The following is a 25640-nucleotide window of genomic DNA, read 5'->3' as shown; positions in this document are numbered from 1 at the left end:
CTAAAAAATTAAAAGCACTACACCCTCACAAACTCCTTGTTCCCCATTGGCCTTTTCTCAATTATAAAGGAATTCCCAATACTATTCTAGCATGTCCAAAGGTCAGTTGTCAATCTCCTCTCTAGTCCAGCTGGTGAATCTGGGAATCTTGAGGCAATGTTACAACTGCCTCATGTACACAGACAACCCTCTCCTCCTCCCAACAAATTCCAACACATGTGAGAGATGCAACCATATAGCCAAACTGGAGGCTAAGCTCTCTCAACTCAGTACTGGCGTAACCAGTCAGGAGGAGAAGGAAACCACACTCACTACAATTCCAGTCTCACATAGACCTACCACGACAGCAAACCAAACACATAAACACACAAAAACATACTGGAGGCTCTAAATAAAAATCTGCCTAAGCAGCAGAGACCTCCAAAGCAGACACCCAAGCAACCGCTACCCCAATACAAAACAGGTGCAACACATAGCTCACAAAGCCAGTGTGCCGAACAGTCACAGCCCTTAAGGCTAAACAACACACCTGATACACTTGTAATAGGTGACTCTATCGTCAGGCACACTGACGTCCCGCTCACCAGGCTGAACAAGGAGAAGGTCATGGTGAGCTGCCTGTCGGGCGTTAGGATCCGCCACATAACACAAGCACTCAGGTCACTTCAAGGCAAGTACAAATATGACTCAGTCATTGTCCATGCTGGTGTGAATGACCTAAGATGTACCTCCCTGGACTACATGAAAAGAGACATAGAGGAGCTCTCTGAGCATGTAGCCCAGGCGTATGACCCTGACCTTGAGTAGCATCTTACCCTCACCAAGAATGATGCCACAATATGAAGACAAGATGATCAATTTCAACAATTGGCTTAAGTATTGGTGTCATTCAAAGGGGATCAATGCCTGTCAGCCTGGGATGACATGCTCGACAAGCCACGATGCTTCACTAGGGACGGCTTGCACCTGTCACCCCTGGGCTTTCAGATATTGGCAAAGGCTCTTGCTACCCCCATAGTGCCTTTTTAGGCAAGGCTCAAAAGACAAATCCACCTCCATAGGTATCACAAGGATAAGAAACTAAGAGTAATGCTACTCAACACCAGAAGTCTAAACCTCAAGATGCACACACTCGAAACTCTCCTTAGCATGGAGAACATCGATATCTGTGCAGTAACAGAAACCTGGTTCAAGGCTCCCAAGAGCACCCCAGCACTACCAGGTTATACCTCATACCATGCTTTTCGCCCCAAAACTTGGACCGAACCAGAAAGGAGGGGAGTATCAATATTGTCAAAGATACCCACACCTCCAGGTTGGTGGCACAGCACGAAGCATCAGAGACTATCCATGTGCAACTAACAGTGGGTAAAACTGCCTTCCAATTTATAGCCTGCTACAGACCACCCTCCCAAACCCAGGAACCCCACTCGGCCTTCCTGAGAACACTGGAAAATATGAAGGTCTCTCCAAACACCATTATATTGGGCGACTTCAACTACCCAAACATAGACTGGGGGCATTACTCTAGCTCCAACACCCTAGCCCAAAGGTTCCTAGAATTTATAAACTCAAATGCTATGGAACATCTTGTTACCACTCCCACAAGAGGGGAAAACATACTGGACCTGATCATCACCAACATGGGGACTCTATGCTCCAGACCAGAAGTGTATCCCTCACTGTTAAGATCAGACCATAAAGTAATCTCACTGGATATTCATATCCCGACCCCACCCCCTGCCCAGAAAACCACAGTGAAAAACTTCTCTAAAACAAATTTCACACTCCTCAAAACCGAGGTGGCATCCTTCAAATCCCCCGGGCCTGTGGAAAATATGGCCCAGACCACAGAATCCTTTATAAACGCATTCTATGAACACCTTCAGGAATACATGGATCATGCAATCCCAAATAAAACCAAGACTCAATCCTCCAAAGGCAGACATCCTGTCTGGTGGACCCCAGCCATAAAAAATTATACAATAGAAGGAGGAAGCTACTACATGATAGAGCAAAATCCCAAAAAGGGAAGGCATCTCTGATCAGTATTAGCAAAATCTACGGGCACTCATAAAATCATCTAAGGCAAGCTTCGAGAGAAAAATTGCACAGGACACTAAGGATAATCACAAGGGTTTCTTTAGCTATGTTAGGAACCTGGGTGGGAATTCCCAGATATGCTCAGAATTAGACCAAAATGACAAAAAATACACCGAACCCACAGACATTGCCAACATCCTACCTGACAGGTTCAGCGCAACCCCCCCCCCCACCAAATGGGCAAATATCTATCCCAGCAGAGTGCTGCCCCCTGACATCTCAGATGCTCAGGTAAGAGCCGCCCTCTCCAAAGCAAAAAACACAGCATCAATGGGACCAGACAGTGTCCCGGACTGCATCCTACATGAACTCCCGGAAGAGCTAAACCCAAACATAAAACTACTGTTCAATCTCAGCCTTACTACAGGATATGTACCCAAAGAGTGGCGTACAGCAACAGTGGTCCCTCTCCACAAAGGTGGTGCCTCAACAGATCCTGGAAACTATCGCCCAATAAGCCTGACTAGCTTGGTCTGCAAAGCTATGGAAAGGATCATCATGGACCTCATAAATAAAGATATTGGGGACCTACAGACACTGGATCCTACCCAGTTCGGCTTTGTTAAGGGCAGATCCTGCCTCTTAAACCTGGTCGATTTCTTTAAAATAGTCACCAAGGCCATTGTCGAGGGGAAGGTGGTCCACACAGCCTACCTGGACCTCACAAAAGCCTTCGATACAATACCCCACCCGGGCATTATAGATAAGCTCACCAGCTTAAATATAAACCCCTATGTCACTAGATGGGTTGCAAACTGGCTCAAGGACAGAACCCACATGGTTAGAATTGCTGGAGCCATGTCAGACTCCAAACCAGTTACAAGTGGCGTCCCACAAGGCTCAGTCCTGGGACCTCTCTTGTTCAGTATATATTTCTCGGAGGTACAAGCCAACACGGAAGGACTGTGGCTGACCAAGTTCGCAGATGACTGCAAACTGGGTGCCATAATCGACTCTCCAGCCGACACAAGCATCCTCCAAAAGGGCCTCATAGAAACAGACAACTGGTGCCAGAGCCATGGCCTCAAGCTAAACGCCAAAAGTGTATAGTCATCCCTTTGGCAAAAACAAAGTGCCCACAAATTACCACATAGGTGGTAATCCATTAAGTACAGAGGAAGTAATTAGGGACCTGGGGACCCAAGTTGATAGCAATCTCTCATTTGACAACCATGTGGCCAAAGTGGTTAGAAAAACATTTTATATAGCCCACCTAATCATGAAGGGATTCACATCTCGATCAGGGGAGGTCATCGTGCCTCTTTACTCATCCCTCATCAGGCCCATAATTGAGTACAATGCCCCTTTTGGGATGCATCTTACCAGACACCTGCAGCAATTGGAAAGACCCCAAAAGTACCTCACCAAGAGGATCAAAGGGCTCAAACAGATGCCATATGCTGCCCGGTTAAAGAAACTCCAGCTCTACTCAGTGGCATACCACCTGCTCAGGGGCGATCTGTGCCTGACATATAAAGCTATGTCTAACCCAAAATTAATGGACATGCTGCACCTCAGAAAATCCAAATCCCATCGAGCTACGCGCTCGAGAGACTTGAACCTCAGCACTGAAATAAATAGGACATGCTGGAGGGACAGATTCATAACCCAGAGGCTCCCTTCACTCTGTAATAAAATCCCAGTCCAGGTTAGGCAGAGTCCCTCAGTGACTCTCTTCAAGAGGAATCTTGATGAGTGGATGGAAGATCGTAGGTTTACCCTGGGTATCACGTCTGTGTCACTGTTAGACAGATGCACAGTATACTAACCTTGAAAAAGGGCATAGCAAAATTAATTTAAAATGGGTGGCGAAAGCCAAACACACTCTGGCTAGGCTTATAAATGCCCTAGGGCAGATAGCCTAGTATGAACCTATGAACCTATGAACCTATGAACTATCCGTTGTACTGACCGTGGATATGTGTTGTCCTGTAAAATCTGATTTGTGTCCGGAATATATCCCATCCTGGCCATATGAAAAGGTGGCAACCCTACCAATGGTCAGAGCATTCGGCCAAAATCTGCCCATTTGCGGTCCAAGCCGTTCTTGTCAGGATGTGTCAAAGATGAACGGGTATTACTCGGGTGTACCTACCATGTCATGAAAGATAAGTATTTGCATGTACCTATGTGCATGATGTACAGCATGTAGAAGGTGAAAAATGCTAGGGTAGTCCTCACAACCATACAGGTACCAGAGATATGTAGTGTATGCAATGTGTTCCCTTGACCATGCCATGGGCCATCAACCAGAGAAGGGATGGATGGAGTGTGTGGAATATGGGTGTGGGTGGGATGGGTAATGTAATAATCCGCAAAGGTGAGACTGTGTTGGATGCACAGTAAGTGAACTGGAGGCATATGATGGAGCAGTGGGTGAATCAGAAAGAAACACAAAGAACAAACATACACATCCGCAATACAACCTGACAGGCCATACTGTAGAACACAATCACACAAACATATGAATATTAAAATGTGTGATACACATGTACAGAAACGTCACCGGCACATACCCACATAATGGTCTGGATGGAACTGAGCCATCCAACTACAACACACCTGGATGCATAATTGAATACCCATCATCCCCTCTACAGCACACAATGCCCCCCATTCCTGAATGTCCACCAAATCCAGCCATTCTCAGGCTACTAGCTTGGCGCAGCCATATCTGCACATAGTGACCACTACTCATATCTAGTAGGCAGTGTCACCCTAGGCAGTGTCAAAATTGAAAACTATGTATCCCTTGCATGTAAAACCCTATCACATTTTCGTAAATCCAGAAAAATCGAAGGTTATTGGCTTGTTCAATTTTTGGATATCCCTCATGGGATAAGTATCCTGTGTAAACATCAGACTTGGTATCACGACACGATGTCCAGTCCTGTAGACATCTGGACACAAGTTGTATGTGCAGTAGAGGTTCACAAGACTGCTCAGCCTCCAGCCAGTCATGCAGAACCTACTACCCCGGATCAAACACCTGCCCGTGATGCACGGCTCCCCACATGAATTATCGAGAAAATATACTGTACACATTCACATAGTGGCAGTTGGATATAGGGTGATTAAGGTGCTGGCGTAAGCAGGGTACCTCCTGTCCCACTTTGTGAGGGACAGTCCCTGTTTGGGTAGGTGTGTCCTAACCAAGAATGATACAATGGCAAATGTCCTGTGATTGTAGGAAATAACTATGTACCATATTTCATGTAACAGTTGCCTAAAACAGTTATTTCTGTATGTAAAATATGTAAATCTTACAAGAAACAGAATAAGCAACTAAAGTGCTACAGGAATAAGCTCTCATCTAGGAAAATAATTAAAGTTCTAAACCCTGTACTGACCGTGGGTATGTGTCGTGTCCTGAATATATCCCATCCTGGACATATGAAAATGTGGCAACCCTACCAATGGTCAGAGCATTCACACAATAACTGGCCAGTCTCTTAATCCCTCCTAAAACCAGTGACCTTTAGAGGAAAGGTGTTGAATGACACTTGAATGAATAATGACTATAATTAAGAGTAAAAGACGCTTTTAACTTCAGAAAATAAGTATTAATACATATGCTCTGAATCTGTCAACACATTTCAAGTTTCCGTGATTGTCCCTGATTTGTCCTTGCCTTGTCCCTGTTGAAATTAGTCCCTGAGTGTTTGAGAGGTCCGTAAATATACGTATACCAACCGTCACATTTGTTACCAGTACTATTGAATACCTGCAGTGAAGTCATAAGTGATGGCCAGATATATATATATATATATATATATATATATATATATATATATATATATATAAAGCATTCGTAACAAATGTGAAGGGAAACAACAGTGGAACCACCTCCCACCCTGTATTACGTAGTGCCAACATATGGTCACAATAAAGCATTCGTAACAAATGTGAAGGGAAACAACAGTGGAATCACCTCCCACCCTGTATTACATAGTGCCAACATAATAATCTGGCCGGAGGTGTCCAAACCCCTGCATCTGTAAACAAAGGTAGAATGTTAAAATTGGGACCAACTCTGTCCATGTGCTAAGTCTGACTTTTAAACGGGTACAGGGCATTTCCGGTCTCCAGTCAGGCAAGCCTAAACCCAGATGACCACATGAACACCCTGACAATCAAACACATGTATGTGCCAGGACTATAGGCTTTGGAGTTCTGAATATCCTTGGAGTGAGTAAACATGCAGCATGGGTCCAGAGCAGTAGGGAATAGGGAATGTCGCATGTGTAGTACTGTGATTTTTCCCAGCAGGAGAATGGATGCCTGCAGTGCAAGTGAAGCATTGAGGCATATGTTAGGGTAACTATGAACCATGGGTATACATATAAATGAAGCAGAACACCAATAATGTAATGGTTAGAGCATCCGCCTAAAGTAAAGGCATTCCCGGTTCAAGTACGACTATAGCACATATCATTTTCTTGTAGAATGAATATCTCTGTGCTGTAAAGCGAACATTTAAACATGTAAAGGCGAACATGTGTTTCGCATGGGGCCATTAACCGGATCCCTTCAATCAAAGTGGTACTGTCATAATGAATAAGGCACACACAAGCACAAAGAAGTGGCAGTAAACATATGTAACTCACAGTAAGCATATGCGAGTGCGCCTGTGCGGGTGTAAGCAGCTCCCAGCATAGCAAATGTGTGATTTTATGTACAGATGTAACTTATATACATATATAGATATATATATATATGTATATATATATATATATATATATATATATATATATATATATATATATATATATATATATATATATATATATATATATATATATATATATATATATATATATATATATATATATATATATATATATATATATACACACACACACGCACACACATATAGATATAGATATATGTGTGTGTGTATAGATGTATATCCACAGACATAAAATACATATATATATATATATATATATATATATATATATATATTGTAAGAATGAACGCTGTAAGAATAAAGCATACACAAGGGTTGTGAAGGGAATCAAGAGCAACTAAGGCATTATATAGTGCTTGCAGCGTATGTCAGATAAAGCTGCCCAAGAGTGAGTAGAGCACCACTAGTCACACCTGAGGCAGGGTCATACCAGTGGGCATAATATCATTGAACTGCTACATCAACATTACACACAGATGGAATGTAGTTCATGTTGTGACCACCTACACTTGTAACCCACAAATGGCTATAATCCATAACACCAGGAAAGGCATGTTTGTGCAAATATAAATGGCGGGAGACCCTGTGAATACACGAGGCAGTACAAAATGTGTGTAGGGCCTCAAACGCTCTGGAGAAGGCAATGTGTAAAGGTGTGTCATGGCTGTGATATCAGGTGGATAATGGCTGTTACACGTGGAAACTCAACACGGGTGCGTTGGAGAAACTATGGCTATCCGATTATGGATCCAGGAGTGCCAGGGTTGGTTGCGCCAGTTCCAATGGACTGGCCTGTGTAGGTCAGCTAGTACATAATAGGTATATATGCATACGCACATGCAGACATCAATATGTTGAAGTACATTCTCTGTAACACATGCACTCCATTTATTGACATAAATAATATGAATGTGCACAGACAAACAAATACAGTAGCAGGAATAATAGGCTGTGCAGATGAGGAACAGGTCAAATGACACTGCATCACATGACAATTACCATCGATACTCCGTACATGAACATGTTGCGACATCTGTCCGCTGTATAATGTGCTAAATACTGATTACAAGTTAACCAGAGTGAAGTGTCGGTGTCATAATGAGTAAGGCAATAGTATGCTGTTGAAGCAGATATAAAACCCAATACGCATGTGTAAGCGCGTATGGCCGGGAAATGGATTGGTCAACGGACACACAGATGTGTATGTCTATATATATATATATATATATATATATATATATATATATATATATATATATATATATATATATATATATATATACATACAACATGTATAGATATATACACATATACACACACACAAAAAAAAAAAATAATAATGTAGATATACACATGTACATAACTAGGTTATGTTATAGCAATTATGGGTAACATATGTTCAGACCGGGCATATGTTAGTGGGAGGTCCAATAAACAAACGTTTACCTCCCACACCTCCCCAGCTAGGGCGGTCAGACATACAGACACACAATAAAGGTAAATACATCACTGCTCTCCAGACCACCGGCAGGAAAGTTCCAGTGGGAGAGATCTGCAAGGTCTACACTTTAAACATGGATAATGGGGTACCATGCGGGACACCAAAAATTCGCCATACAGGCAAACCTGTGGTGATCGACGCGAGCAGGATGTAGCTGTACACGGAACAGTAGGTTGTGCAAGTGTAATAACACATGGGTTGACAAAACGTATGACATGTGTCCCGAGATGGGGAGAGTGGGCAGTGTGTAGGGGTGTGTTCATACCCAGCTGCGCTCACAGTAAGTATGAGTCATGAGTGCTGTAGAGGGGTGTCAGGTAGGTGAATCATGGGTATGGAATAATGGGCCTAAGTGTGCAGGTGTTGGTTGGCAGAGATGTATTAGGCCCGCCCAGTGGAAGTAATTAATATTCCTATGTGGGTACTGCAGATGCTCATACCTCCCAAACCTGAAGAGCATATCTACTGGATAGTACGTAAACCATTGGGGGATCACATAGGGAATATATCAGTGCCCTGTACCCGATTATCATGGACGTCCGTGATTACAAATCAGAATCTAACACAGTCCTAACTACCCCCTTCCAGAACTGTGCTATTAGGTGGACAGGTGTCGGAATACACATAATGACTAATGATATATATATATATATATATATATATATATATATATCTACATATACATACACACATACACACATATATATATATATATATATATATATATATATATATATATATATATATATATATATATATATACATATACATATACATATATATATACACACACATATATATATATATATAATATATATATATATATACATATAAATATATATATATATATATATATATATATATATATATATATATCTATATATAATATGTGTGTATAGTTACTGTAGATATACACATGTATATACCTAGATTATGGTACAGCAATTATGGGTAAAATATGTTCAGACCGGGCATATGTTAGTGGGAGGTCGAATCAACTAAAGTCTACCTCGCACACCACCCAAGCTAGGCCGATGAGACATACAGACACGCAATAAAGGTAAATACACCGCTGAGTTCCAGACGACCGGCAGGAAAGTACCTCTGGGAGAGATCTGCAAGGTCTACACTTAAAACATGGATCACGGGGTCCCTTGTGGGATGCCAAAAATTCTCTTATAGGCAAACCTATAATGCTTGATGTGACAAGGATGTAGCCGTTGCGGAACTGTAGGTTGTGCTAGTCTGATAACACATGGTTTTACAAAACGTACGACATGTGTCCCGTGACTGGGAGAGTGTGTAGTGTGTAGGGGTGTGTTCATACACCAGCTGCGCTCACAGTAAGTATGGGTCATGAGTGCTGTAGAGGGGTATCAGGTAGGTGAATCATGGGTATGCAATAATGGGCCTAAGTGTGCAGGTGTTGGTTGGCAGAGATGTATTAGGCCTGCGCCATGGAAGTAATTAATATTCCTATGTGGGCATAGCAGATGACCATACCTCTCAAACCTGAAGAGCACATCTACTGGATAGTCCGTAAACCATTGAGGGAACACATAGGGACTATATCAGTGCCCTGTACCCGATTATCATGGACGTCCGTGATTACAAATCAGAATCTTATACAGTCCTAACTAAACCCTTCCAGAACTAGTGATATTATTAGGTGGACATGTGGCGGAATACACGTAATGACTAATGACAACATGTATGAGTCATAAACAGCATGTACCTTGACAAATGTGAATGAATACATATGCCCTGTGACTGTCAATGTGTCAGGTTAATAGAATCAATCATCTAAATGTGTCCCTGAGGGTGTTATGCAGTGTCCCTGATACAGTGTTCATTCTCCCCCATTCGTATGTGAGGTCTGCTAGTGATGGAAAGCGCATATTCTGCCGACCACCTTAGGTAGATGATAGCATAATAATTTGGAGTTACCACCTGTTTGCCTTTGTGAGGGACACACACTCTGGGCAGTTGTGTCCTGCACAATGAATGTTATTATGGCACATGGCCTGTAATTTCGGGCAAAGAATCCATATATTGTCTGTAGTGGTTGCATAAAACAATTATGTTGTATCTGAAACACCTAGATGTTATAGGAAACAGTATTAGCAACTATAATGCTACAAGAATAACCTTTACTTATGCAAACCGGTGAAGTAGTCAATTTTCTACTGGCTGTGGGTATGTGTTGCCTTGCCAAATCTGACATTTCTACATATAAGTCATATAGGGCTGCCACCTTTCCAAATGGCCAAAGTGGGACCTGCTCCATAGAAATGTCAGATGTACCAGGTCAGAACTTACCTACAACTGTGCATAATACAGAAATATATGCATTAGCACAAATCAAAGCTTAGTCTAGCAGCAGTCAAGTGGCTTATGTTTCTTAGGGTTGGGAGGGTGGCCTAATGGTTAAGGTGTTTGCCTTACAAACACAAGGTGCAGGGTTTGAGTCTCACAAGGGATAATTGGCTAGGCTTAAAATGGCTCGTAAGAGCAGTTAGCTTAGTATGAACCTGTAACCTATAACCTATAACTACACATAACATATAGAAGTGTCATTTATACAATAACCATTACATGCAACTATTAGAGAAACGTAGAACATAATATTGTCCAGTAATCAGGACATTTGCTATGCCTAGATTATTCTTGCATGACACATATGCCTAATGAGGGACTGTCCCACGCAAAGTGGGAAAGGTAGAAATCCTAAAGTCTCACTTCGGCCAATTTAAAAGGTGAAAAACCTACAAAAGGTATGCAGTAGCATGACCCGGCAGACAGATGTGGTTCCCAAAGCACATTTACTTGTCTGCATTGCAGAGTATCGGTTCCCATGTATCAGCCAGATGGGAGCAGATTGTATGAGGAACATGTATATAATATGATTAACTCACTGGACAGGCCACCGATTCCATACAGTCGAATGCCATGCCGTTGCCTAATGGTCAGCCATACCTGATACTGTAATCATGTAGTCCGATGTAATAGGCATCACAAAGGATCATGCCCACCCAGCGTGAGTGACAAATGCAAGCACCAATGTCGGTGCACGTGCAAGTGAGGGACCGAGCGGGTGTAAGCGTGTTTGGCTACCAGTATGCGAGTATTGCACTGTTAAAGAAATGCAAAGTCTAAACAAGTATAAGAAGCTGTAACCAGAGGTCAGCAGTGCTTAACACCGTGAAACCCACGCACAACCGCTTCCAACTGCTGCAATGTGCCTTACCCACTCCGTATCCAATGGCCTTGTTCTGGCAGCAAACAAAGAACCATCCTTTGCAAGTCTTGGTAGCAACACCCTGCGCACACAGCTAATCTGAATTACCAATACACCATGGCATATATACAGACAATAGACAGTACCACACACATACCATACAGCACAGTCATCCCACAGTATAGCAATGTGCTGGCAGATATGTCCGGACCACTGGTGTTTGCAGACCTGTCCGTCTTGGGTTTAAGTGTGTGAGCATGCCCAGTATGACCGTTACGCATGTTGTCGACTGACATTACCATCATACCTTCATGTGTTTGAGCATGCCCAGTACGGTCAACTGGATCGCATGTGTTACATGTCCAGGTAGTCAGTACTGTGGTGCTGACCCCTGCATTGTACACTGACAGATGGCATGCTGTGTCTGCAGGGTATCCATCAGTCATGTGGCATTGACTGTTGCTACATTTCTGCACAGCGTGGGGGGACATCCAACTGTATCCACATTCCTACACAGCACCGGGGAGGCGCACATGACTGTTACATGTGTACGTTGGAAGGGGAGCACAGCTGACAGTTGTACACTTTTGCTACTACTGTACTGGTATGTCAGGTACTCCATTTCAGTGTGTGGACCTACCTAATGTTCTGGCTAGAGGCATACCTGTGTACTTCAGATCCTACCTTTAATTACCAGCATATTGATTTCAGATGTCCTAGCCTTCACGCCTACATCCAACTGCCCGGCCTGCTTTAGTCTGTCTGTGTGTGTCTGTGGGGGGGGGGGGGTCATCCATTGGGCATATTCAGAAGCCATTGTACAGCATTTGTCTGTATTGGTCCACACCTGTCCAACTGGTTGAGACATGTGTGGGCTGTATGGACGCACATGATGTTCAACCCATAACCTGCAGTGGGTTAGGACCCCCTGTGTACTATTGGCTACTATTGTGACCCTGGTATGTGCTACAGATGTCATGGTGCCACTATGGACATGTACTCTCCGCTGCCCTAACATTCGACCACCAAATTCCCTTGCATGCTCACATCCATACCATGGCTACAGGTAAAAACACATTCTAATACAACTGCCAATTGGTAGGTCAATTTACTTATCTTGAGGGTGTGCCAGACCTGAGGATTGTGATGGAGGGCTGCCTATGTCGGATGCACACAGTGCACTTCCTATACATGGCTGAGCACAGGTAGTGTCATGTTTGGCATCCCTTTTACTGTCTGTGCGAGTCAGAGAGGGTGAAATTCCCTGGGTACCTACTGTGTCAGTGCATATGCTATGCGTTGCCTCTTTGCCAAGGGCAGGTCATACTAGGCATGCCTCCTTTCGCCTACTGGGTCCAGCTCAGGTAGTTCCTCCTCCGAGTCATACTGTGCCTGTACAGGCCTTGGAATTGGTGGGCGGCTGTGTGGCCCTGCCCCATGCTGTTCCTGCTGCAACTGTTTCTGCAGGATAATATTGTGTAGCATAGCACATGCCATAACAATTTGGGTGCATGTTGCTGGTGAATACTGCAAGGCTCCACCGGATGTGCCAGACACTGGAACCATGACCTGAGCATCCCAAACACACGCTCAATTATATGCCTTGCCTATGCGTGTGCCTCATTATGGCATAGTTGTTCAGGTATGTGTGCATTGCTGATGGGTGTCATCAGCCACGGCTCCAGTGGTTACCAAGCATCCCCCACTAGGTGACTGTAGGGGATGTCCATATTGGCAAGGGTGTGGTACAGTTGCATCAGATGCCATATATCTGAATTGTCGTAGCTTCCAGGGCAGACAGCACACACATCTAGTATAATGCCTTGGGCATCGCATCCAACCTGGCAGTTGATGGAGGGGATGACCCTGCGGTTAATGTAGGCCCTACCCCACTCATTGGGTGGTGCTTTGATGCATATGTGCATGCAGGCTATAGCACCCACTACTCCAGGGTAGTCTGCCATTAGGTAGAAGAGACGCATATTGCTGGTCAACACCTCACGTGTGTTGAGGACATGTACGTGCTCACTCGCATGTGGTGACATGGCATCTAGGAACTGGTGCAATACTCTGGATGCAGATGCCTGTGAGATCCCCATGAAATCCCCAGTTCTGCTTTGGGAGGTACCTGTGGCTAGTATACTTAGGTCTACGCATACCTTGGTATCCACTGGGCTGGGTTTCCCTCGGCCTGTTCGATGTGTCAGGTGTGGCCGGCACAGCTCAACAATCTGCTGTAGGAGGTCTCTGTCCACCCCATAGCACTCCATTATCTCCAGTTCATGTAGCCCCTGGTAGGTTACCCTGGGTCTGTAAAGTCTTCTCTGTCTCCTCACTGAGGGTTCTTCGGCAGCATTCACATCCTCACCCCCTCAGCCTCCTGAACATGTTGGTCTATGTTGCCTGCTGCAGCCCTTCTCATTTGGTTGGATTATTTTGAAAAATGTCCCCGCATGTATACATCGGTGGTGTAGAGTGTGGAAAAAACCCATGTGTATGGTGCTTGCTCACTTTATTGTAGTGTTCTGGGCTGGGCTGGGCCTGTAATCTGCTGATTGTGCTAATTATCACATGTTTGCGCAGCTTGTTCACCTTGAATACTCTCCTACTACTGTTGTCCCTCCCAATTACACTAGGCAGGTATAGACACACCCCTAGCTTAGGCGTGCTAAGGCAGGAGCAATCCCGAGACACAGGGCTCAAATGTATGTACAGTATGCCTGACATCCCCCCCATGCTTTCACCTATATTTGAGTCCTGCACCCGGCTATCTATACACATACACTCTTGGGATCTGCATTACACCCTGGGGATGAACGGGATTCAGTATTTTCAATCTCATTTGCATAGTATTGTCTTCTAATGCATAGTTACATGACTCATACTGAGCCTCCAAAATAATAACCACTGCTTACTGTCACACAGATCCACACACAACTGGTTAAAAGCGCCTTACTATCACCGTATTCAATGTCCCTTGTTCTTTCCAGCAACAAAATAACCGGTCTCTACACGACTCGAACCCGGGACCCTGCACACCACAGACAATGTGCTTTACCACTAAGCATTGGCAGATATACGCACATCCGACGTGATCACGTACAGATCATCCAGCACAGGCATTCAACAGTATAGGACAAGTATTCCATCATGTAGATTTATGTGTGCTAATGTCCACATATATATATATATATATATATATATATATATATATATAAAAAACAAAATAAAAAGTGGCTGATGTAAACACAAAATGTTCAATCAGATGTCAAAATCATCCAGTTCCCAGCGTTAAAACAGACAGTTTTATTTTAACAGCACAACGACACCATAAATAAAGTAATGACTGCAGACGGCTAGCGCTTTCACCTGAATGTCATGAATTGGACCTATAAACAGAGGTAATTTATTTTGAATGTCAAACGGCCTGAGGAAGCCATTCAGGTGAAAGCGCCGCCTGCCTGCAGTCATTACTTTATTTATGTTGTGCTGTTAATAAAAAGTCTGTTTTAACGCTTAAACGCTTGGGACTGGTTTGACATCTGGATTGAACATTTTGTGTTTACATCAGAACGCTGTTTTATGCATATATGTCAGCCTGCCTTTTTATATCCACTTTATATATATATATATATATATATATATATATATATATACATATATATATATATATATATATATATATATATACACACCCACACACACACACAAACACACACACACACACACACACACACACTCATATATACATATATACACACATACATAGATATGGAATATATATTACAACAGTGGACCACATGACACCAAAGCATTAGACAAGAATGAAAAGGAAACCACATGTGCCTCCTGCATTATGTACTGGTGTTACTATCAAGGCAAGTGTGTTTCGTTGTGTCACATGGGTCTGACTGTATTAAGGGTAAGATTAGGGCTGCTGACATTTACTCACCAGACCTATTGGTGAATGTATGTGTATGTCTTGCCAACCCAGTCTCTTGGGCGACTGTGACATTTATGGACACTATATAGGAAAACAAGAAAACACGCTCAACATATCCTGGAGCTAGTCACTCACAGATACCAACACATAGGAAATGACTGCCAAACACACACACCTGTCATACCTTGGAATAGAACACCTACCTGTCTATTCTATCACACTACAGCATTACACAGTTACAGAATGCGCTACAGAGATTACTGGAGCACAGCACTCCCAGAGGCATACTTCTAGGAGGGTGACATCATCAGCAATTGAAAAGACGCCGATAGGGATTGTATGGAGAGTGAGCAGTCTAAAATCATTACTTTGTCCCCAGGCAGATGGAAACAGACACACACACAACTGGCATGGCTGGGATTAGAACACAGACCTAACTACCTTATCACACTACAGCATTCGCGCTACCAAGATTACTGGATCACAGCACTCCCAGAGGCATACTTCTAGGTGGTTGACATCATCAGCAATGGAAAAGATGCTAATAGGGATTGTATGGAGAGTGAGCAGTCTAAAAGCATTACTCTGTCCCCAGGCAGATGGAAAAAAACACACACACACACAATTGGCATGGCTGGGATTAGAACATAGACCTAACTACCTTATCACACTACAGCATTCGCGCTACCAAGATTACTGGATCACAGCACTCCCAGAGGCATACTTCTAGGTGGTTGACATCATCAGCAATGGAAAAGATGCTAATAGGGATTGTATGGAGAGTGAGCAGTCTAAAAGCATTACTCTGTCTCCAGGCAGATGGAAAAACACACACACACACACACACACAATTGGCATGGCTGGGATTAGAACATAGACCTAACTACCTTATCACACTACAGCATTACGCAGTTACAGAACATGCTAGTGAAATTACTGGATCACAGCACTCCCAGAGGCATACTTCTAGGTGGGTGACATCATCAGCAATAGAAAAGATGCCGATAGGGATTGTATGGAGTGTGAGCAGTCTAAAAGCATATTACTGTCCCCAGGCAGACGGAGACAAACACACGCCAGTGGTGTGATCAGGACAACTGTCTATCTATGGACCACTATTACAACACTACATAGATACGAGATGCACCACAGACACTACACCTTTCAAGACAGTCAATATGATCTTCTAGGAATGCTGACATCGACATGGTTGCTGGCAGTTACGATGTACATACCTGTGAACCAGTGTGTTCAATGTAGGAACCCATCCTGAAGTGGGGTATGGCCATCTGTTGCCTGGATGACCACTATCGCTATACAGGATTAAAATGGCCATGCCCATACACATAGAGGCACATCACTGATACAAGGTGTCATTGGGCATGCTCACACACTTAGTAGCACATGTCTGTTTGGAATGCACTATGTGCCCATCTATACAACGGCATACTGGGCATGCTCACTCACTTAGTAGCAAAGGGCTGTTTTGTATGCACTCTGATTCTAAACACAGAAGGGCACAGTGTGTCGATAGTTGTCATTGTTAGCATGAATGCTGCACTACATATATCTGACAATGGTCTTCTACACAACATCTGCTGCTGTCCATCACCTTAGATGTATCAATCTAAACCAGGCACACTAATACCACCCGTGGTGATGTCCTGCCAGGAGTGGCTACTTCACCCATATAGTACCATTCATAGACGAATGTCCTGAGACCAGGTTAACACCCTGACACCTAGAGGACAACTGCATTGTATGTGTATGCTAAACAGTGCTAGATGTGTAGCGTTCGTAATCACAGCTGCCAATCTAGATCCAACAATAGGGAATACTGACATCTGTGCAGTGAGAAACACCTGGCTGAAGGCTCAGTTGTGCACAATAGCACTACCACCATATACCTCAGAAACAGACATGTGAGCCATAACATCATTACAGACTGCTGCAGGTGGTGGTGTCCCCACGTACATGAAGGCCACTAACATGTACTGACCAGTACACCCTCAAAAGCCATCACAGATGTGTCAGGTGCAGATCACAGTGTCAAAAGCAGCATTCTAGGATGTAGCCCTCACACATCACCATGTCCTTGGACAAGCAACACACATCCATACATGTGGCAGAACATACATTAGTACAACACCATGTTACCCATGACCAGTGGACTGTACCTAGCTCTACAGCAACTGTGCAGACTACCCATGTATTGACACAGTTCCATCATGTGTTATGCAATGCAATGATACCACTGTTCATAACCAGGTCGGCTGTACACATAACAGGGGCCCTGGGTTATATACAGCTGTAACAGATAACTGTTGCTGTACACCAGTAAACACATTCATGCTTGGATATGACATACATGTACCTGCCGTGGATATGTACATGCCCCACACACACACAACACATATGTACATAGCATAGCTGTTGCTGTCCTTCGTGCAGACAGGTGGCTACAGCAATTACACACATGCACATGGAAGGCAGGCCCATGGCTGTTGAATGCTAACAGTACATAAGGTGTGATAGCAATGTTGACTGAGTTAACATTCCCTCTGTACTGGTTACCCATGACAACTATCATATCATACAACAGTCCATGTGTCATGTATGTCATCACACATGTCCACCAATTGCAATGCCTACAAACATGGCTAAATGACAGGAATGTAGGACCTACACACATGTACATGTAGTGGTGTGCATTCACCTACCATGCGTGTGCAGTAGCTGATTTTTTCAGTTGATCTGTGTCTTACTACAACATTCAGTTGCAATGCAGCCCCATCATTGACACCTGTATACGGTGAAATACTGACAGTACGGTAAGATGTACATCAGGAATGGACAGATGTGTGTACATAAAGTGGTGGGCAAACTTTGCAGATGGATGTTTGCTGAAGACAGCTCACAGGTGTGTCACAAGCCGTCCTACCATAACATGTGCAAACACTAAGCTATGCTTCTGTTAATTGAAGGGGAAGACATACAACCTACACTGCAGTCAGGGTGTCACTGACTGTAAATCACTTGACACCTGTAACACTTAAGACCTCCCATGTGCATATAGCAGCACAATTGCCAAAGGTAGTGTCAGTACACATTGTAATGCGGGCAATACTGCTGCATGTCTGTCATACGTATCATAACATAGCAGGTGTTTGATTCACAGTACTGCCATGTGTATTTGCTTGTGTGTCCATATATGCCACGTATGGTGGTGAATACATACCAATTGTTACACACCCCTGTACACTGTTGTAGAGATCTGTACATACTGCAGTGTAGAAAGCAAGACATAGGCAGGGGTGGTGTGTGTATCACACACATGTGAGCTATCTGTATGTGCATGACATAGGTGTTCAATTGTGGACTCCACAGTGTGTGTGTGTATGTATGCATGGCTGTCTGGTCCATGGAGTGAGGATGTATGCTACCATAGTGAACAGATAGGACTCCTAACCCCTCCAGGTGATGCAATCTACTACACTGTTGATGCTGTCGATCTTAGGCTTTACTGACTACCTGTACATGTTCATTCTCTGTGTTGCGTCATGTGGGTGCACAGTACTGTAATGGTGATTACCACATAGGCAAGGGTCCTCACCTCAACACTATCAAGTGTGTGTGTGTGTGTGTGTGTGTGTATGTGTGTGTGTGTGCAGTTGTGTGTTCCCATCCTGTAATGTGAATGTGTATTACTGCTACACAGTGAGGCCTCATGCTATCAACTGGCCTCTACCTTTGACATCAGCTAGACTGCTATGTATACTCCCCGCACCATGTAACTGTACCTGTGATGTCAGCCAGTATGGATGTCATGTCTCTAGCCACTGTAGCTTAGTACACAGCTCACATGCTCCTGGATCAGTAGATGTGTAGTCATCTTTGGAATGTCAGCCTTTCTAACAGTGAGGTTGAAGCTACATATAGCATGCTGGTATTGCCATACATGCCTGTGAGTAGTCCACATTTACACATGGGAAACTGCAAACACTGGTACCTAATGGCACATGCAATTAGACCTGAAGGAGGGAAGCAGGGCATCATTACCAACATGCTGTTACTGTTGTTACCAAGACACATACTGTGAACAGGAAACAATGCATTCTAAACCTTTACTACATGGTATGTCTGCTGCATGTCAACAGTACACAACAATTGTAATATACACTTATCTCCCTATTCTGTTCACCCTGTGCATCAGACCATATGAGCATGTCCCTGCATCGATGGTGTGGATGACAGGGATGAGGCACAGGCATCATCATATGCATAGGGTGATAATGTTTGCCAGGGGCCTAGGCTGCACCAGTGGATGACATCATGTGTGTGGGTTAGGGCCTTTGATCTAATTGGCCATGTGTGGTTGTTATGCATGTGAGTGTTGCGGTGCCCTACAGATGTTTATGGTGTGTGTGTGTGTATGTGTGCACACAGTTCTGCCATGTATCTGGCCTACACAGGGGTATTATTGACAGCTCCAGACTATACAGACCAGGATTTACAGCTCATGGTGTACGGCCACGTGACCTGTGCCTGCCAGGGGTTGCACGGGCACTACAAGGCAGAGGTACAGATTGGGTACTGTCCGATTACACATGTCCACTGGAACCTTGTCCCCGTTGGGACCATCCAGGGCCAAGTCCACGTGGCCTGCTGTGTCCTGGTGTAGACAGTGCAGCACCAGCTGCATTGCTGCTGCTACCGCCACTATGAGAGCGGGCATGTGAGGTAGCTCATTCACGTAGACCTGCACCAGGTGATGTAACTGGTCTACGTCCACGTGCCCTATGCCTCACTCCTACTAGATGTTCCAGCACAGACAGCTCATGCTCGCGGATTGTCATGCCACGGTCAAGGATTCCAGCCATGTTACCCAATTGTCTGTCCAAAACTTCAGCAATCTGCTGTTGAGCATTTGACAATGCCTGGATGTTGTTGTTTAAAGAACAGATAGCAGCCCTCTGAAGCCTCTGCCCTTCTCTGTTCTGCCGTTCAGCATGTGCCTGTGCCTGTGCCTGTGGCACCATTACAGTCTGAAACATGCATCTGGTGACACCAGCTGCTGCACACTGTCCTGCAAGGGGCAGGTTGGCCAGAGGTCCTCCTACGAGCAGCATTGGCCACATGCCTGTGTGGCACATCTGCAGTCATTTGACTGACACCATGGTGTGAATACACACCTTCCGTAGCCACCACACATTCCTGTTCCAAGCTACCACACACTAACTGTCCTTCCTCTATGTCCACTGGTGATGGGGTATGTGTTGGCATGAGAACTGTGTGTGGGGATGAGGGGGATATAGGTGAAATGGCAATCAATGGCACAGACTCAGCCCCTGACAACCCTGCCTGTGCCTCCAGCATAAGTTCATCATCTCTGCTAGAGTCTGTGGGGACGCTAACATCAGATGGACCACAGGAGGGTAACGCAACTACATCACCTGTGAAGACAAACAAAGACTCTACATTACAATACAGACACACACACACACACACACACACACACACACACACACACACACACACACACACACACACACACACACACACCATGCATGTGATTTCACAGAAGGCATGCAACATGCATGTGATACAGCAGACAACATGCAGCTCAGACAATAATAGTGGTAGTTATCATACATCCCTGGGTTACACACAACAGCAAGCATGTGTCATAGAAGAAGCCATGCATTTCACACAATCATAGTAGTAAGCATGCATCCCTGTGTTACACCATGTGGACCAGCACACGTTAACAGTACACATGGCTGATGTGAGGCATATGACCTTGACATTAACATGTAGTATGACATGTAATCTGCTGATGTGTGCATTGACATGCATACGTTTGACACAATGGTGTCCTGACACATGTACAGCAGTGTAATGGTGTCACATTGCAGTGTTGTCTGTATGCCCTAGAGATAGAATGGACTTCTAGCAGATGTGCATGACCATTGAAGGGTATTATGAGGCATCTATATTGCTATGCAGTGTGAAGTACAGACACAGTGCCATTGCATGGAATCATGAGGCGTCTCTATTTCTATACAGTATGGATTACAGACACAGTGCATAGCCATGACTGTGTGCATACACAGTACATAAATACTGTGGATTGTGACCCATGTCACTGAGGTGTATAGGTCACCGAAGGACATACGGATGACACCCCTGCACATCTGCTAACATATCTTAGCTGCATGGCAACCATGTCCACACATGTCAGACTTCTCAATACACCATGCCCCACATGACATTTGTGTACCACACGCACACAAGGTGCACGGCTGACAGTGATGTCCAACAGCAGCAAGGGAAATGTACTGTATCTGTGGCTGATGTGGTTGTCTGTGTATATATGTGTATGCTATACAGGTGACTAATGTCATGCTGTGACACAGTCATGATGTTCAACACATCTTATGTGGTCGAATTAAGTGACGCATCCACAAGCTGTGCACAGGCTTGTAGGATGTCCAGTGTTCCACATCTGCAATATAACCATTCAACAAAGGCTATAGTTGGACAATGTGTAGCCAATGTACAACAGGGTGTACACACAAACACATCACATCTACTGTGTGTTGCTACATGTCTCTGGCCATCCTCCATGGCCATGTATGAACATGTGTTGGCCAAATGGTTGTGATGGCCATCCATCTCACATGTCTGTGTTGTCCCATATGACATACACCCATAGATGTCAGATACTCCACTGTCCACAGGGTTATGTAGACAAAGGGTTGTATGTTTGGTATGTGGGGTATGTTTTATGGGATAGTGAGACAATGTTGCAGCCGGACCACTACATGTCATGGACATGTCAGATGGCACATCACAATGTGTGCACTCATTGCAAGGGCATATTCCACAATGGTGAATCCTGTGGGCTGCCCATACTCCAGCTCACTGTGTAGTACTGTTTGTGTACCCCACATGTGTAGTTCTGATGTATAGTACATATTCCTACATTGAACAACACCTCCACCATTGTATGCACAGCTGTCCACACATCTAGCAATGACAGTTTCTGTAATTTCATGTCGGTGTTTCATTTAGTTTGTAAGTATTGCACATGGGTAGCCAGTGTGATGGATTAAAGATGCGACCTGTATATTGTGATCGGACCATACATTATGTGTACATGTGTTAACTGTCCACATGGTGAATAGATCTGTGCATTAACATGCCTGATACTTATAACTGTCTCACCTGCAATGGCCTGCTGTCTCTGCGGAACGCCAGAGGTACCTATATAGGGGTGACACAGCAGTATGATCATTATCCATGACTGTATGACAGCTACAGGGTGCAATGTGCATGTTAACACATTCGCTAGTACAATAGGATATACTATGGAGTATGCAGATGTGTGCACACAGGGTAGCATACTATAGTATGCGGCATGTGTGTTGTGTATACATGCCTTGCGTATGATGTTACATTACATATTGTACAGTGACACATGCAACTAAATGGGATATAATAGCTATATGTGCAGTAGTGACTTACCAGGCAACTCCAGGCTTGGTGGTTGAGAGACACCCACCTCCACGATGGCAGCTAGGGTTTGTGGATGCTGCTCTGATGGTGTCCCCAGGTTGGCCAGTAGCTCCTCGGTACGTGTGAGTGGGGGCTAGGTTGGTGGCCCACCACCTGTTGCACCTTCTTCCCTGGTGATCGCATTTGCACGCTGTTTCACATGTCTGATCAGGTCCATGCAGTGTCTGCACACCTGCTGGTATGAGCGGTTATGGCCACCCACATCATTAACCCTCCTGCGATGTTCCTGCCACAGGTCATCACGCTGCTGTGCATGCTGTGGCACATGGCTAAACAAGACGTCATAGTTGTCTTGGAGTTAAGGTATAAGGGCCTCATCCTCCAAGAGGCTATAAGCTAGGAGCCTTGCTTGAGGCATATCTGGAATACAGAATGATGGAGACAGGTCACAGTATCTCAGAGATGCACAGAGATACTGTTGCACATACATGTGTATTACATTTAGTACATATGAACAGTTGTCTTTACAAATCTTCATGACACTGACACAACTGACATGTTTGTGTCACACACACGTGACACCCAATGGGGATTGGATATTATCACCATATATGTGTGTCACCTGATTACATTGCTCATACTCCATGTGAATGCTGTCTTGATGTGGGCAAGTCTGTTTGCCTGTACTGGTGTTCTTACCTATCTGCACATGCCTGGATGTCTCCACATTAATGCTGTTGACCTTGATGCTGTGTATATGTCACATATCAATACATACACTGCCTTAACAGACATGACCTGTGACAATGCAGACATGCACACGGAAACCTTTACATGCATGTGTTTTGCCATATACATCTACATGGCACTGTACAGCAGTTCAACATCCTGCCATGTATCAAAATGATTGGGTCAATGACCCTAAACCAGAACTGTTGAAAAAATAAGAAATGAATCCACCAACACTGTATAGCTGATAACGGTTTCTATTAAGCCCTTTTTAAAAATGAAACATAATATAATTGTGTAGTCTTAGCCAGTTATGCATACATTCAATTATTATTAACAGCTTTTTCCTGAAAATTTGTAACGTATAAAATGTTGTTATGATTTTATACCAAGCGTACAAATATATAATATGTATTGTACTTCAAGTTATATTTTAAAATTTTACATTCAGTGCTTTGAGTAGTTATTGGGTTTTTCATGTTAATTTTTCTAATGGGGTTTTGTTAGATATAGGTACTGGGGAACAATATGGAAGTAAGATTGTTGATTGGTTCAAAAGAATTTTTAAAGAATGTTTTAATTGTTTAATTGGTATCAATTAAGTTTGAATATAAGCAATGGGAGTGAATTATCCGAACAACTCTGATGATGCCAAAGGTTTTTTTAACCTCGGCGAAAGCACTTAGTTGTTCGGTGCAACAGTGATTGTATGTGTACCTTGGAGCATTAAACCGTTATTGGCTATACAGTGTCGGTGGATTCATTTCTTATTTTTTCAACAATCCTGCCACGTATCGCCTGTGTTGCACATGTGATACACACGGGACAATGGCTAGCCGGATGGTATTTGCAGGGATGGTTATCAACTATAGCATGTACGGCCAAGGTCATGTAGTAGTCTGTATGCCCTGGGCCATGTATGAGCATAGGATGTAAGGTTTTCTAGCTGTATCCGACAGCCATGTTCCCGGTGCCAGGTGAAGCAGTGCCACATAACTGATCCAGATGGTTAATGATACATCTACCATGCGGTCATCACACCATGTCTGACAGAGATGAAATGTGCAGCTTTGCTGGACAGGGTTGCATAGTATGGCAGGAGTATGTAACATGTATGGCACAAGGATCTGTCCAGCATGTGGCGATCCCTGTAATAGGAAGGTGGCTGTCCATGACGTATGTATTTCAGGTCAGGATATGTACGTGTAGCATGTCCAACATCACAGTGTTGGACATGTCTTTATGCAGGGTAGGCAGCATGCTACATAGTGGAGATGAGGATTGTGAAGGCTGGTGTCACCCATCTAAGCATGGGCAATACCCCTTAAAGGTGATATGTGATCCAATATTGGTCACTTGAGTGATGAGTATGGCTGTACAATGATCTCCATGCTCATGGATGGCTCCCTGTCATGACTAGGGTTGCCTCTTATGACTACCTAATAGGCTTGGTGACGTCACTAGCTCAGGGAGGTAAACTGCACAGCACCATCCCTTACACACAGTGTCCATTATGTTGACCGCTGCCTAAGTGGTAGTTCATGGGTACAGGGTTATTAACCTAGCGGTGACAATGCAATATGTAGCTGTCAGATTGTGCACATATGTCACGCACCTCACCCACAAAACCCATTCTGTATGTTGTCCACAACACTGAGTCAGCTATTGCTCCTAGGTCATAGCTATTCACAGACTTACATACGCAGATGCCTCCCATTTGTCTGTGTGGTATGGGCTACAATGAGGAGGAGTACAATGAATTAACCCTGTTTTACTGTAGCTGCCACTGGTGTGATATGCACATATCACTCAGACACCTTTTGTAGTGTTGGTTCTGTCAACAGGCCACTGGAAAAACACTCCTGTGACATACAAAGGTACATCTAGTATACTGAGTGTAGGTGGAACACCGTATGGG

Source organism: Protopterus annectens, chromosome 4.part0 (genome assembly GCF_019279795.1).
Source record: "Protopterus annectens isolate FY-2018-M chromosome 4.part0, PAN1.0, whole genome shotgun sequence".
NCBI classification, from domain to species: domain Eukaryota; kingdom Metazoa; phylum Chordata; order Ceratodontiformes; family Protopteridae; genus Protopterus; species Protopterus annectens.
The sequence above is the reverse complement of the archived record's forward strand: the minus strand, read 5'-3'. Positions refer to the sequence as shown.